The sequence below is a fragment of the Callithrix jacchus genome, chromosome 8 (assembly GCF_049354715.1).
Source record: "Callithrix jacchus isolate 240 chromosome 8, calJac240_pri, whole genome shotgun sequence".
Classification (NCBI taxonomy): Eukaryota; Metazoa; Chordata; class Mammalia; order Primates; family Cebidae; genus Callithrix; species Callithrix jacchus.
In genome coordinates, this window is record NC_133509.1 from 139,950,721 (window position 1) to 139,965,656 (window position 14,936).

Genomic DNA, 14,936 nt, shown 5'->3' on the forward strand with positions numbered 1-14,936 from the left:
CTGTAGATTCAAACAGACACTGAACTGTTCACCTGGCATTGGGGCAGAAGGAAGGGCAGGCTCGGCCCCTGGCCCTGGTCTACAGCAGCTGCGTGGCCTTAGGGCAGCTCCTTCCACATTTTCTGGCCTCATCTGCACAGAAAGGCACCTCCCTCACAGCAGGACCTGCCTTGGACGCTGTCCTTGAGGAATGGGGGAGGATGTAATTCTTCTTCCTCCAGGACGGCCCTGGCTCACTCCGAGTGCTGCTTCACTGCTCAGGCTGGGTGTTGCAGCTGAATTTCCACCTCTCGCTGGGCCTGGCAGTGCTTTCTGACAAGCAGTCTGACATTCAGGGCACGCTTCTTGGCCAGATCGACCCCACACCCTTGAGAAGCTCCAGCATGAGTCTGACAAACCTCACTGAGGTTCATACATCCCTGCAAGGTGGGGGTCAGGCAACTCCGGGGGTGGCACAAGGGTAAAAGGGTGTGCTCCTGGGGTGCATGGGCCACACACAGGGAGCCCCTGATGGCCATTCCAGAGCCACATTGTGCCTCGGGCTCCTCACCCAATATTTAGCTCCAGGAAGGCCTGCTCAGAGATTGCCCCCCGCCCCAGCCGCCCCCCGGACAGAGGGTGGGACAAACTTCCATGGGTTGGAAAGGACCTCCTGGAGGCTGCTGCTTGTAAGGTGGAAGGCTCTGTGCCTTCAAGGAGCCAGCCAGGTTCCTGTGCAGGACGTACTCTGGGCAGACGAGGAGGGGAACCACACCCAGAGGCTGGGGGCAGTGGCTCCACCAGAGGATCAGCGGCTCGGGGCCTGGTGACACTGCAGAGGGTTCCCCTGCGCCTCTGGGCCTCATCGTGCTGTTTCACAGGGCACTGCCCACCTCGGGCATGGTGAGCCGATGGTCAGAGCTATGCAGGCCTTGGCAATCCGGCTTGCTGGGTGTGGGCAGGGAGCTCAGGCTGGGGCTGTGGGGGTGTACTGCTGTGGGGTTGGTGTGTCCCGTGGGAGGCGAAGGGGCTGGATCCTCCTAAAGGAATCTGCCTGTGTGCACAGCTTCTCCATGTCACGGGCAGGGACCCAGACACAGCCCGATCTGCTGCCAATGCCAAAGCCCCTTCCCTAGCCTCAGTCTCCCCATCCAGGGAGTACTGGGCATTCTTCCCTGGCCAAGTCGTGGAGGAGGTTGGAGGCTAGAGGCTGAGTTCTGCTCCCGTTCCAGTCGCCACGGGGCCATGGGGGCTTCAGCCACGGGGCCCTGGGGGCATGGGGGCATTCAGGGAAGCAGAGGCCTTTCTGGGGAGGGAGCCGGTACTGGTGCCCATGGTGAACCTGCCAGCACAGTCTCTGCCTGTTCAGCCTCCCCTGGGCCAGCTCTGGGCTTTGCCAGGCCTCCTTGGAGCCTGCACCAGCCACGCCCACCAGGCACAGGCCAGCACCCACAGAGGCTGGCAGGTCTGTGAGCTCAGGATTAGGGCCCCACAGAGGCAGACCCAGGGGTCCCAGAGGTCATAGACTCTCAGCCCATGCAGCCTGGTCCTGGCCCACCAGGCCACCTGTGTGGCCACCATCCACATCCCTGTGGCCAAGCCCAGGGCCCACCTGGCTCCCGTCCCATGGGCACCCCAGGGAGGTCTTCCTCTCTTCTCTGCCCACAACTCTTCACCCTCTCCCTAAGCCCCCTTCCCTCACCTGGGATCTGATCTTTCCTCTTGGACACCTCATGATGCCCACAGCACGGTCTCCATCTCTGTGCTGCAGACCCCGTGCTCTGTCCCCAGCCCTGACTCTCCTCCAAAGTGCAATGCAGGTCTCCAGTGGCCTCCGGACCTCCATCTCTCAGAGGCACCCCTCCCCTGGCAGTCCAGGCTCTGGGGCTGCCCCTTTCCCTCCCTCCCTGATCAATTCCACCTCCTAAGCATCTGTCCATTCTGAGCGCTGCTGGCCCCTCTTCCAGTGCTGACCTCACCTCTCCTGTCCCCTTCCAGGGTTCCCACCTCACCTCGACTCCATCCTGGCTGCCAAGAGAGCATCTCACACATCTGACATGCCCCTCCTCTGCTCTAAAGCACACCATAACTCCCCAGTGCCTGGAAAATCAAACCCAAAATCCTGTTGTGGCCACAACCTCAATGGAGCCCACACTCCACCACGCCATGCCTGGCTCCTTACTGGTCCCGCACCCCTGTTCTGCCCCCTCAATAGAGCCCACACTCCACCACGCCATGCCTGGCTCCTTACTGGTCCCGCACCCCCGTTCTGCCCCCTCAATAGAGCCCACACTCCACCACGCCATGCCTGGCTCTTTACTGGTCCCCCACCCCCGTTCTGCCCCCAGGCAGGCTGAAATTCAGGTGTCCCTGCTTCTTCAAACCATGTCCGGCCACTGCCCCCCTTCTGAGTCCGGCCACTGCCCCCCTTCTGAGTCCTGCCACTGCCCCCCTTCTGAGTCCGGCCACTGCCCCCCTTCTGAGTCCGGCCACTGCCCCCCTTCTGAGTCCTGCCACTGCCCCCCTTCTGAGTCCGGCCACTGCCCCCCTTCTGAGTGAACGGCCACTGCCCCCCTTCTGAGTCCTGCCACTGCCCCCCTTCTGAGTGTCCGGCCACTGCCCCCCTTCTGAGTGTCCTGCCACTGCCCCCCTTCTGAGTGTCCTGCCACTGCCCCCCTTCTGAGTGTCCTGCCACTGCCCCCCTTCTGAGTGAACAGCCACTGCCCCCCTTCTGAGTGTCCTGCCACTGCCCCCCTTCTGAGTCCTGCCACTGCCCCCCTTCTGAGTGTCCTGCCACTGCCCCCCTTCTGAGTGTCCTGCCACTGCCCCCCTTCTGAGTGTCCTGCCACTGCCCCCCTTCTGAGTGTCCTGCCACTGCCCCCCTTCTGAGTGTCCTGCCACTGCCCCCCTTCTGAGTCCTGCCACTGCCCCCCTTCTGAGTGTCCTGCCACTGCCCCCCTTCTGAGTGTCCTGCCACTGCCCCCCTTCTGAGTCCTGCCACTGCCCCCCTTCTGAGTGTCCTGCCACTGCCCCCCTTCTGAGTGTCCTGCCACTGCCCCCCTTCTGAGTGTCCTGCCACTGCCCCCCTTCTGAGTCCTGCCACTGCCCCCCTTCTGAGTGTCCTGCCACTGCCCCCCTTCTGAGTGTCCTGCCACTGCCCCCCTTCTGAGTGGCCAGCCACTGCCCCCCTTCTGAGTGTCCTGCCACTGCCCCCCTTCTGAGTGTCCTGCCACTGCCCCCCTTCTGAGTGTCCTGCCACTGCCCCCCTTCTGAGTGGCCAGCCACTGCCCCCCTTCTGAGTGGCCAGCCACTGCCCCCCTTAGTGTCCTGCCACTGCCCCCCTTCTGAGTGTCCTGCCACTGCCCCCCTTCTGAGTGTCCTGCCACTGCCCCCCTTCTGAGTGTCCTGCCACTGCCCCCCTTCTGAGTGTCCTGCCACTGCCCCCCTTCTGAGTGTCCTGCCACTGCCCCCCTTCTGAGTCCGGCCACTGCCTCCCTTCTGAGTCCCATACAGCTCCACCCTGACCCTCGTGCCCCTGACCTGGCCTGTGTCTGAATCAGCTGAGAAGCCCTTGCCTCTCTGGCCTTCCCTGGCCCTGCCATCCTCAGCCCCGGGCCTGGGTCAGATACTGTGTCTTCCCAAACCACAGCAAGAAGAGCCCCTCAGCAAGGGCCTGCATAATGAGATACTCAGCCCATAACTGGGAGGCAGCATCCCAGAGCGGGGAGTGACTGACTTGGTGTCACACCCAAGGCCCAGGGGGCTAAACAGAAGGGAGACGCCCTGGGCCTGTCCCCTCCAAGCCCTCCTGGAAGCTCAAGCTGCTCTCCAGGCTCAGGGAGGAGCTGACTCCATGCTCTGCAGGTCCAACCCCTGTCCCCCTGCCTCCCAACTCTCTGTCTCTGTCTCTGTCTCTGTCTCTCTCTCTCTCTCTCTCACACACACACACACACACGCACACACACACACATCCCACTACCTGAAGCAGCTTGGCTGAGCCAGGCGTTGGGCGGGCAGGCTCCAGCACGCCCCGGCATCCGGGCCCCGTGGCTGGGAAGAGCCCAGGCAGGCCTGGTCAGCATCTCAGGACCTCAGGCCCGGGAGGTCTGAGCAGAGAGCACCAGCACGGCCCACTGACCCAAGACCGAGCCGAGCTGTAGGGCTGAGGAGCCAGGGCGTCCTGTCCCTGAGTCACATAGCTCAGCAGGGGAGGGGCTGCCACAGGAAAGCCAGGTCCCAGCACTGTTTATGGGGAGGGCGGAGGGGCCCATGTGGCGCTGGGGACCAGGGCAGTTCAATGTAGCACTGGCCAGCTGGGGTGCAAGGCAGGCCCAGAGGGGCCACGACACCTGCCGCAGCCCAGAGCCTCCTCCGGGTCTCCAAAGCCGCAGGAATGTGGGCGCTGGAACCTGGTGAGTGCTGCCAGAGTGGGCCCAGTGCAGCAGCGGCCCTCCCACCTCCAGACGGGCTGAACGGCAGCCTCTAGCCCAGTGTTCCAACATGGCCTGGAATGAGATTTCAGGTTGCTTGGGTTTTTTTCCTCACAAAAAATAGGTGGATTTCAAGATTAATTCTTAAATATTTTATAATTTTGGCTCTTTTGGAAACTAATGTCTTCCCTGTGTTTTTACTGGCTTTAAAGAATGCCATTGACGGTGGGACACAGTGGCCCACACCTGTAATCCCAGCACTTTGGGAGGCCAAGAGGGGCAGATCACTTGAGGTCTGGAGTTCCAGACCAGCCTGACCAACATGGAGAAACCCCGTCTCTACTGAAGATACGAAGATTAGCCAGGCGTGGTGGCGTGCACCTGCAGTCCCCGCTACTCAGGAGGCTGAGGCAGAATTGCTTGAACCCAGGAGGCGGAGGTTACAGGGAGCCGAGATCGCGCCAGCGCGCTCCAGCCTGGGTGACAGAGCGAGACTCCGTCCAAAGATCAAAGACACGCCATTGACTTCTTGGCGTCGGGCCCCTTGCTGAGCCCCCATTGTACCAACGTTAGCTGTCCGTTATTTCGGGAATTCAACATTAAGTGTTATCGGGAAGGACACGGAACTATGACGTTGCCTCCCTGGATCCAGCTCCTCGGGCTGATTTCTTTTTCCTGCCCTGCTGCATTGGCCAGGACCTCCAGGAGAATATGGAAGCTCCTAACCTGGAGGGAGGTCACGGGCAGGCTCCTGTTACGCCCGCCGTGGGTGTGAGGAAGACAGCCCTTACCAAGTTAGGAAGATGCCCTCTCGCTCTTATTCTCTACTTTTAAAAATCTTTAAATCATAAGTATATTAAATGTCATTGAACGCCATATTCTGCATCAATATAATGATGACAAAAGTTTTTTTTTTGAGACAGGGTCTCCTGCGTCGCCCAGGCTGGAGAGCAGTGGTGTGATCTTGGCTCGCCACAGCCTCGACCTGTTGGGCTCGAGTGATCCTCCCACCTCAGCCTCCAAGTAGCCAAGACCACAGGCAGGCGCCACCACGCCCAGCCCCCACGATGCCATGGTGCCTTTACTTTTCTTCTTGAACCTGGTGAATTTCTGTGTTAACGTTTCTCATTCGGACCCTTCTGCTATTCCTGAGATAAACTTTATGTGACCTTGGTATTCTGTTGGATTTTGGTTAGCTGATACGTCAAGATTTTTATAAAACTGGCTTCCGATTTGCTTGCGTTCCCCTTTCTAGCTGTCTGCTAGCTTCAGAGAATGGGTGGGCCCACTTTCCCTCAGCTGCTCTTTTTCCGAAACAACTTCCGTGTCCTGTGGATCATCTGTTCCCCGCCAGTCTGGCATGTGGCTGCTGAGAATGCTGCTATGCTGGCGGCTTCGGGAGGTCTATTCGCGCGCGTGTGGGGGATACAGGTGTGCTTGCTCCTTTAATTAATTTTTTTTTTTGAGATGGAGTTTTGCTCTTGTTACCCAGGCTGGAGTGCAATGGCGCGATCTCGGCTCACGGCAACCTCCGCCTCCTGGGTTCAGGCAATTCTCCCGCCTCCGCCTCCCGAGTAGCTGGGATTACAGGCACACGCCACCATGGCCAGCTGATTTTTTGTATTTTTAGTAGAGATGGGGTTTCATCATGTTGACCAGGATGGTCTCGATCTCTTGACCTCATGATCCACCCGCCTCAGCCTCCCAAAGTGCTGGGATTACAGGCTTGAGCCACCGCGCCCGGCCTTTAATTTCTTAAATGATTATTAAATTCTATGACTTTCTATTTCTTTTTGTCTCAATTTCAGTATTTCTTTCCTCCAGCCTCCTTCAGAGGAAAACCAGTTTCCGTGTTTCAGATTTTCTGTGAATCTATGCATTTCTCCTGGGTTTTCTAATCCGTTCGTGTATGCTTTATTTTAAAAGCCTTACAATTAAGTAACGCTCTCATAGCTATAGTCCTTCTCGCCCCTTTGTGCTGGATTTGGTTCCTCCCTTCTGTTCTTCTTATTAGTCTTAAAATACACTTCTTAGACGGTCAGCTTGGATTTGGTTTCTGTTCTCTGCTGATCCGCATCGTTCTTCCTTGTTTCTTTCTATATTTTTTGTGTTTTTATATATTCTTGACTTCAGTGATTTGTTTTCAGTTTGTCTTACTTTCAGATAAATATGTTCAAAGCTGTATAATTTATTCTAATGCCTTTAAAACGTGTTCCGCGGCCGGCGCGGTAGCTCACGCCTGTAATCCCAGCACTTTGGGAGGCCGAGGCAGGTGGATCACGAGGTCAAGAGATCGAGACCATCCCGGTCAACATGGTGAAACCCCATCTCTACTAAAAATACAAAAAATTTGCTGGGCATGGTGGCGTGTGCCTGTAATCCCAGCTACTTGGGAGGCTGAGGCAGGAGAATTGCCTGAACCCAGGAGGCGGAGGTTGCGGTGAGCCGAGATCGGGCCATTGCACTCCAGCCTGGGTAACAAGAGTGAAACTCTGCCTCAAAAAAAAAAAAAAATGTGTTCCGCACATTTTAACTGGTAGAGAATTTCATTATGATTAAATTCTAAGTATTTTTCAATTTACCTTATAAATTCCTCTTTAATCCAAAGGTTACTTAGGACTTTTTAAAAAAGTTTTTGACTACGGCTTTTTGTTTGTGTGAGCCGGGGTACTCACTATGCTGCCTCAGCCAGCCTAGAACTCAAGTGAGCCTCCCTCCTCAGCCTTGCAAGTAGCTGGGACTACAGGTATATGCCACAGCACCCAGCTTAAATACGACTTTTTTTTTTTTTGAGATGTGGTCTCACTCTGTTGCCCAGGCTGGAGTGCAGTGGTGCGATCTTGGCTCACTGCAACCTCCACCTCCTGGGTTCCAGTGATTCTGCAGCCTCAGTCTCCAGAGTCGCTGGGATTACAGGCACCCACGACCACATCCGGCTAAATTTTGTATTTTTAGTAGAGATGGGGTTTCACCATGTTGGCCGGGCTTGTCTTGAACTCCCACTTATCAAGTTCTTACGTGTCCTTTTGAAGACTTTCTAAGTATGGCCAACACAGTAAAATGAGTCACCCACCCCTCTCTTTCTTTTTTCGTAGAATGGGTTTCACCATGTTGCCCAGGCTAGTCTTGAGCTCCCGAGCTTCAGCAGTCTGCCTGCCTCAGCTTACCACAGTGCTGAGATTACAGGCGTGAGCCAGCGTGCTCAGACCTGCCACTCATGCTGGACCCCTTCTCCTTTGTCTCTCTCTGCTGCAGAATCCTGTAAGTTAAATGCTCTATTTCCCAGCCTCCCTTGCAGCTAGGAGCAGTCATGTGACTCCCTTCTGGCCAATGAGATACAAGAAACACTTGCTGAGAGTTGCAGTCAGAAAGTGTTTGCTTTCCCAGTAATGGGAGGACCGGTCGCCATTTTGCTCTTCCCCTTCCTCTTGATTTGAACACTCCCTTGCCATCGCGTTTGGAGATGAGGCAGCCAGCAAGGCTGAGGAAAGTGCCATCCTGCTTCAGACAGCAGAATGGAGAGAGAAGCCTAAGACGGCAACAGCACAGTTAGACGCTGAGCCAGGACTGAGGCCACTGCCCCTGGGTCTCATGGGAGAGAAACAAACCCCTGTTTGTTGGCCTCATGCTAATTTGGGTTTTCTTTTACTGGAAGCCAAGATATTTCTAACTGATGCAACCAGACACACACGTGCATGCCACACATGCATCACGGGTGACCGTGTGCTGTCCCCTTAGCACCTGGAGTTTTCCACTGGACCATCAAGTTTGCAGATCATTGTTTATCAGTGCCTGGCAAGCTGTCCTGTTCTTGTTTTCTTGGGTTTTGTTTTTGTTTTTTTGAAAAACAAGGTCTTACTGTGTTTCCCAGGCTGGAGTGCATTGGCACAATCATAGCTCATTGCAGCCTGGACCTTCTGGGCTCCGTAATCCTCCAGCCTCAGCTTCCCAAGGAGCTGGTACTAAAGGCACATGCACAATGACTGGCTAATTTTTACATGTTCTTTTAGAGACTGGGTCTTGCTTTGTTCCCCAGGCTGGTCTTGAACTCCTGGACTCAAGTGGTGCCCCAGCCTAGGCCTCCCAAACTGCTGAGGCTGTAGGTATTGCCACTGTGCCCAGCCTCATTCTTGTTAATGGTAGTAGACCCCCACTCTGTGTGTGTGACGTGATTTATTTCACCAGCCTCATTGGCCTTTTCAGCTGTTTCCAATCATTTGCTATTGGGGTAGGAGGCTGAACTCAGCTCTGGAGGTAGTGCTCAGACACTGGACCAAAGCAAGGACTAGTTAAAACAGGTGCAGGGCAGAGGCACCTTCCCACAAGACACATCCACCAGTGTGCCATGCCCGTTTACCATTACCATAGCAACACCTAGAAGTTATGGCAGCTTTCTATGGCAATGTCCTGACAACCCAGAAGTTACCACCCACATTCCAGAAGTGTCTGCACACTACCCCTTAGTTTCCATGTAATTAAAAGTGGGTATAAAGCAGGGCAGAGCTGCCTCTGAGCTGCTGCTCTGGGCACACTGCTGATGGGTGGCTCTGCTCCACAAGGGGCAGTTCCTCTGCTGGTGTGCATGGCAGCTTGGCTCTGAATTCCTTCCTAGGTGAAGCCAGGAGCCCTCCTGGGCTAAGCCCCAGTTTGGGAGCTGACCTGGCCTGCATCACTATATAGACAATGCTACAAGGAATAACCCCAGACACACCTGATTTCATACACGTGAGCACATGTCTGTAATAACCCCGGACGTGCCTGATTTCATACATGTGAGCACATGTCTGTAATAACCCCGGACGTACCTGATTTCATACATATGAGCACGTAACTGTAATAACCCCGGACATACCTGATTTCATACACGTGAGAACATGTCTGTAATAACCCCTGACACACCTGATTTCATACACGTGAGCACATGTCTGTAATAACCCCTGGCATACCTGATTTCATACACGTGAGAACATGTCTGTAATAACCCCTGACACACCTGATTTCATACACGTGAGAACATGTCTGTAATAACCCCGGACACACCTGATTTCATACACGTGAGAACATGTCTGTAATAACCCCGGACGTACCTGATTTCATACATGTGAGGACACGTCTGTAATAACCCTGGACATAGCGGATTTCATACATGTGAGCACACGTCTGTAATAACCCCGGACACACCTGATTTCATACACGTGAGAACATGTCTGTAATAACCCCGGACACACCTGATTTCATACACGTGAGAACATGTCTGTAATAACCCCGGACACACCTGATTTCATACATGTGAGCACATGTCTGTAATAACCCCGGACATACCTGATTTCATACACGTGAGAACACGTCTGTAATAACCCCGGACATACCTGATTTCATACACGTGAGAACACGTCTGTAATAACCCCGGACGTACCTGATTTCATACATGTAAGAACATGTCTGTAATAACCCCGGACACACCTGATTTCATACACGTGAGAACACGTCTGTAATAACCCCGGACACACCTGATTTCATACACGTGAGCACACGTCTGTAATAACCCCAGACATACCTGATTTCATACACATGAGAACATGTCTGTAATAACCCTGTACGTACCTGATTTCATACACGTGAGCACACGTCTGTAATAACCCTGGACATACCTGATTTCATACACATGAGCACATGTCTGTAATAACCCTGGACATACCTGATTTCATACACATGAGAACATGTCTGTAATAACCCTGTACGTACCTGATTTCATACACGTGAGAACATGTCTGTAATAACCCCGGACGTACCTGATTTCATACACGTGAGCACATGTCTGTAATAACCCCGGACATACCTGATTTCATACACATGAGAACATGTCTGTAATAACCCTGTACGTACCTGATTTCATACACGTGAGCACACGTCTGTAATAACCCTGGACATACCTGATTTCATACACGTGAGCACATGTCTGTAATAACCCTGGACATGCCTGATTTCATACACATGAGAACATGTCTGTAATAACCCTGTACGTACCTGATTTCATACACGTGAGAACATGTCTGTAATAACCCCGGACATACCTGATCTCATACACGTGAGAACACGTCTGTAATAACCCTGTACGTACCTGATTTCATACACGTGAGAACATGTCTGTAATAACCCCGGACATACCTGATTTCATACACGTGAGAACATGTCTGTAATAACCCTGGACACACCTGATTTCATACACGTGAGCACACGTCTGTAATAACCCTGTACGTACCTGATTTCATACACGTGAGAACATGTCTGTAATAACCCCGGACATACCTGATTTCATACACGTGAGAACATGTCTGTAATAACCCCGGACACACCTGATTTTATACACGTGAGAACATGTCTGTAATAACCCCGGACACACCTGATTTTATACACGTGAGAACATGTCTGTCATAACCCCGGACGTACCTGATTTCATACACGTGAGCACACGTCTGTAATAACCCTGGACACACCTGATTTCATACACGTGAGCACACGTCTGTAATAACCCTGGACACACCTGATTTCATACACGTGAGCACACGTCTGTAATAACCCTGGACATACCTGATTTCATACACGTGAGCACATGTCTGTAATAACCCCGGACATACCTGATTTTATACACGTGAGAACATGTCTGTAATAACCCCGGACGTACCTGATTTCATACACGTGAGAACATGTCTGTAATAACCCCGGACATACCTGATTTCATACACGTGAGAACATGTCTGTAATAACCCCGGACGTACCTGATTTCATACACGTGAGCACAGGTCTGTAATAACCCTGTACGTACCTGATTTCATACACGTGAGAACATGTCTGTAATAACCCCAGACACACCTGATTTTATACACGTGAGAACATGTCTGTAATAACCCCGGACATACCTGATTTCATACACGTGAGCACAGGTCTGTAATAACCCCGGACATACCTGATTTCATACACGTGAGAACATGTCTGTAATAACCCCGGACATACCTGATTTCATACACGTGAGCACACGTCTGTAATAACCCAGGACATACCTGATCTCATACACGTGAGCACATGTCTGTAATAACCCCAGACGTGCCTGATTTCATACACGTGAGCACATGTCTGTCGGATAAATTCCTAGCCGTGAAGATTGTTGTCTTTCAGTGTTCAGTCCCTGGATCTGAGAACAGGACATGCCTTTCGTTCACTCAAGTCTCGTTACATGCCCCTCAGTGGATTTAAAGTGTTCTTCCTTCTGATTGTACGTGTTTCTTTTTAGGTTGATTCCTGGGTTTTAAACTTGTTTTGGTGCTCCCGTAAATGGGGTGTTTTTTCTCATTCATATTCCTGCTAGCAAGTCATTTTTTATGTAGATGAAGGGGAGCTCTCAAGTTACTTTTGTTCCAGCCACGAAACTTAAATCTTGTTTGTAATAGAAATTAAGTTGACTCTCCTGGATTGTCCAGGGACTTATTCATGTCATCTGCAAAGAATGATATTGTATTTCCTCCTTTGCATCTTCTTCATTTCTTTCTCTCTTCTGATTGCAAAAAATTAAATAACAGTGATGATAGAAGACACTTTCCTGAGTTTTCACCTTGACCCAGATGCTTCTAGTAACTTCCGCAGTTGATGCAAGGGTGGCTTCGAGGCTGACAAATGTACGGCAGCAGGTTGAAAATGTTTTATTGAGAATGCAAGTGGATTCTGGCCACGATGAGCAACGAGATTTATACTTACCCTCCTTCCATAAACAGTGATAAAGTTGGCCCAATGTATAAGGCAATTATGTACAGGAATGGGCCAACTGGCAGGACTGTGTTCCCTGAGAGAAGGTAAGTACCTCAAGTGAGCCCGAGTTTGCCCTGTCTTTTTACCCTGGGTTTTCCTACCAAGGTTTTTCTGCCGAAATAAAGCCACAGCAGAGATCATCAGCCAGAGACCAGCGGCTGGGAAGCAGAGGTCAGTGTTTGAACCGCTGAGGTGGCTATGATTGGTAGAGCAGGGCGCTGGAGAGGAGGGTGTTATGCAGAATGAGGGTGCAGAGCCTGTGTGGGGGTTCCCTTGGATCCCTGGACGAGGCCAGGCTGTACATGTGCAGAGGGTGATCCTCCACCTGGCCTCCCAGGAAGCCCCCGCTTCGGGGCCGAGAGCTGACGGAGAAGCCCGCAGTGTGCAGTGCTACGTGACGTTGCAGTTCTTGCCCAGCTGGGGTGGAGAAACCTCACTGAGCCCCTCAGGCAATCAGTTGAGAAGTCCAAAAGGCCAAAAGGATGAGACTCGCACTCCCGAATAAGGGCCAAAGCATAGACTAAGAACAAAACCAAAACAGACTCACCCTTCCAACACATAAAAGCAAGCCCGGGGTGGTGTCAGCAAAATGATGGAACTGGAAGCTCTGGACTCTCCTTTTCCCATCAACACATCAACTCAACAATAATTCATGAAGATTCCCTTTGCAAGAAATCCAGAAACCAGTTGAGAGTCTCCTGCACTCCCGGTGAGCATGAATCTGCTCACATTGAAACTGGTGGGGAAATTCAAGACAGTCTCTTGGCATAATCCCTACCCCCAGCACAGTGCCATACGACTGACAGGAAATCCCCTAGCTCCCAACTTACCACGGAGTGAGCAAGAGATGAGCTGTGTATTCAACACCTCAACTTTCCTGAGGGCTGCCCGGGTGGCTGACTTCTGTTTAGCCTGTCTCAGGGTGGTAATGGGACCTGGCACAACCCCGCTGCCTCAGGGCCATGAGAACAGACATGGTGGGATGATCTAGAGTGCAAGTAGTCACCACAGCCCAACTCGGCACAGAATGAATAGGAAACACACACACACACACACACATATACACACACATACACAAACACACATACACATACACACACACACATGCACACACATACACACACATACACATACATATACACACATACACACACATACACACATGCACACACATACACATAACACATACACACACAAACACACATACACACACGCACACACACATTACACATACACACACATACATACACATATACACACATACACATACACACATACACATATACACACATACACGCACACACCAACACATACACACACATACACATACACACAAACACATACACATACACACACATACACGCACACACAAACACATACACACACAAACAAACACATACACATACACACACACAAACACATACACATACACAAACACACACACGCACACACACATTACACATATACACACACACATACACATATACACACATACACACATACACATACACACATACACAAACATACACACATACACATACACACATACATGCACACACCAACACATACACACACATACACAAACACATACACACACATACACACAAACACATACACACACACATACACGCACACACAAACACACACAAACATACACAAACACATACACATACACACACACATACAAACACATACACACATACACGCACACACAAACACACAAACACACCTCAGATCCAAGCTTCTCCCTAGGGAAGGAAAGAGTTGAACAAAACCCCCAACAATCCAATCTTCTGGAGGCTGCCTGAGGAACTTCCTTCAGTCACTTGTCTAAGGTGCCGACAGAACCTGGCATACTCCGGACACCTGGAGGTTTCAGAAGACAAAGAAGGTGGGGTGCGCCAGCAGGAAGTTTAAAGAGGCCCCCAGAATCTCTGGCGTGGCTGACTGGTGACGGTCTTCTCTGGTACCTGGCCAGTTCCTGAAAACTTGACAGAGGTCTGCCGTGTTTAATGTTCAGACACCAGCGCAGAAAGGCAAGGAAAATGAAAAAACAGGGAATAGTGTTTCAAAGGAATAAGGTAAGTCTCCAGAAACTGACCCTAGTGATGCGGAGTTATATGATTTATCAGACGGGAAATTTAAAATAACTATCAGAAAATTGCTTGCTGAAGACAGGAAAACAATGTATGAACGAAGAGAGAATTTCAACAAAGAGACAAAATACTAAAAAGTTCTCAACAGAAATAATGGAGCTGAAGAATATAATAACTGCACTGAAAACCTCACTAGAGGAGTTGAACAGCAGACTGGATCGAGCAGAAAAAAGGATCAGTGAACTCAAAGAAAGGTCATCAGAAATTAATCATAGGAGTAAACAGAGGAAAAAAAAAGAGTAAATGAAGTAGAAGGGACTTATGGGACACCATCAAGCAGATCAACAGATGAGTTAAGGAAGTCTCAGAAAGATGAGGGGAAGGACCATTACATTCAAAGAAACTCCTTAGATTTGGGGAAGAAAATGGGCATTCAGATTCAAGAAGCCCCAAAAATCACAAATAAGATGAACCCAAAGAAATTGACACCAAGGTACATTAACATTAACTTGTCAAAGACTAAGAGAGAATTAAAAAGCAGCAGGGAGACCGGGCTCAGTGCTCACGCCTGTAATCCCAGCGCTTTGGGAGGCCGATGCGGGCGGATCATGAGGTCAGGAGATGGAGA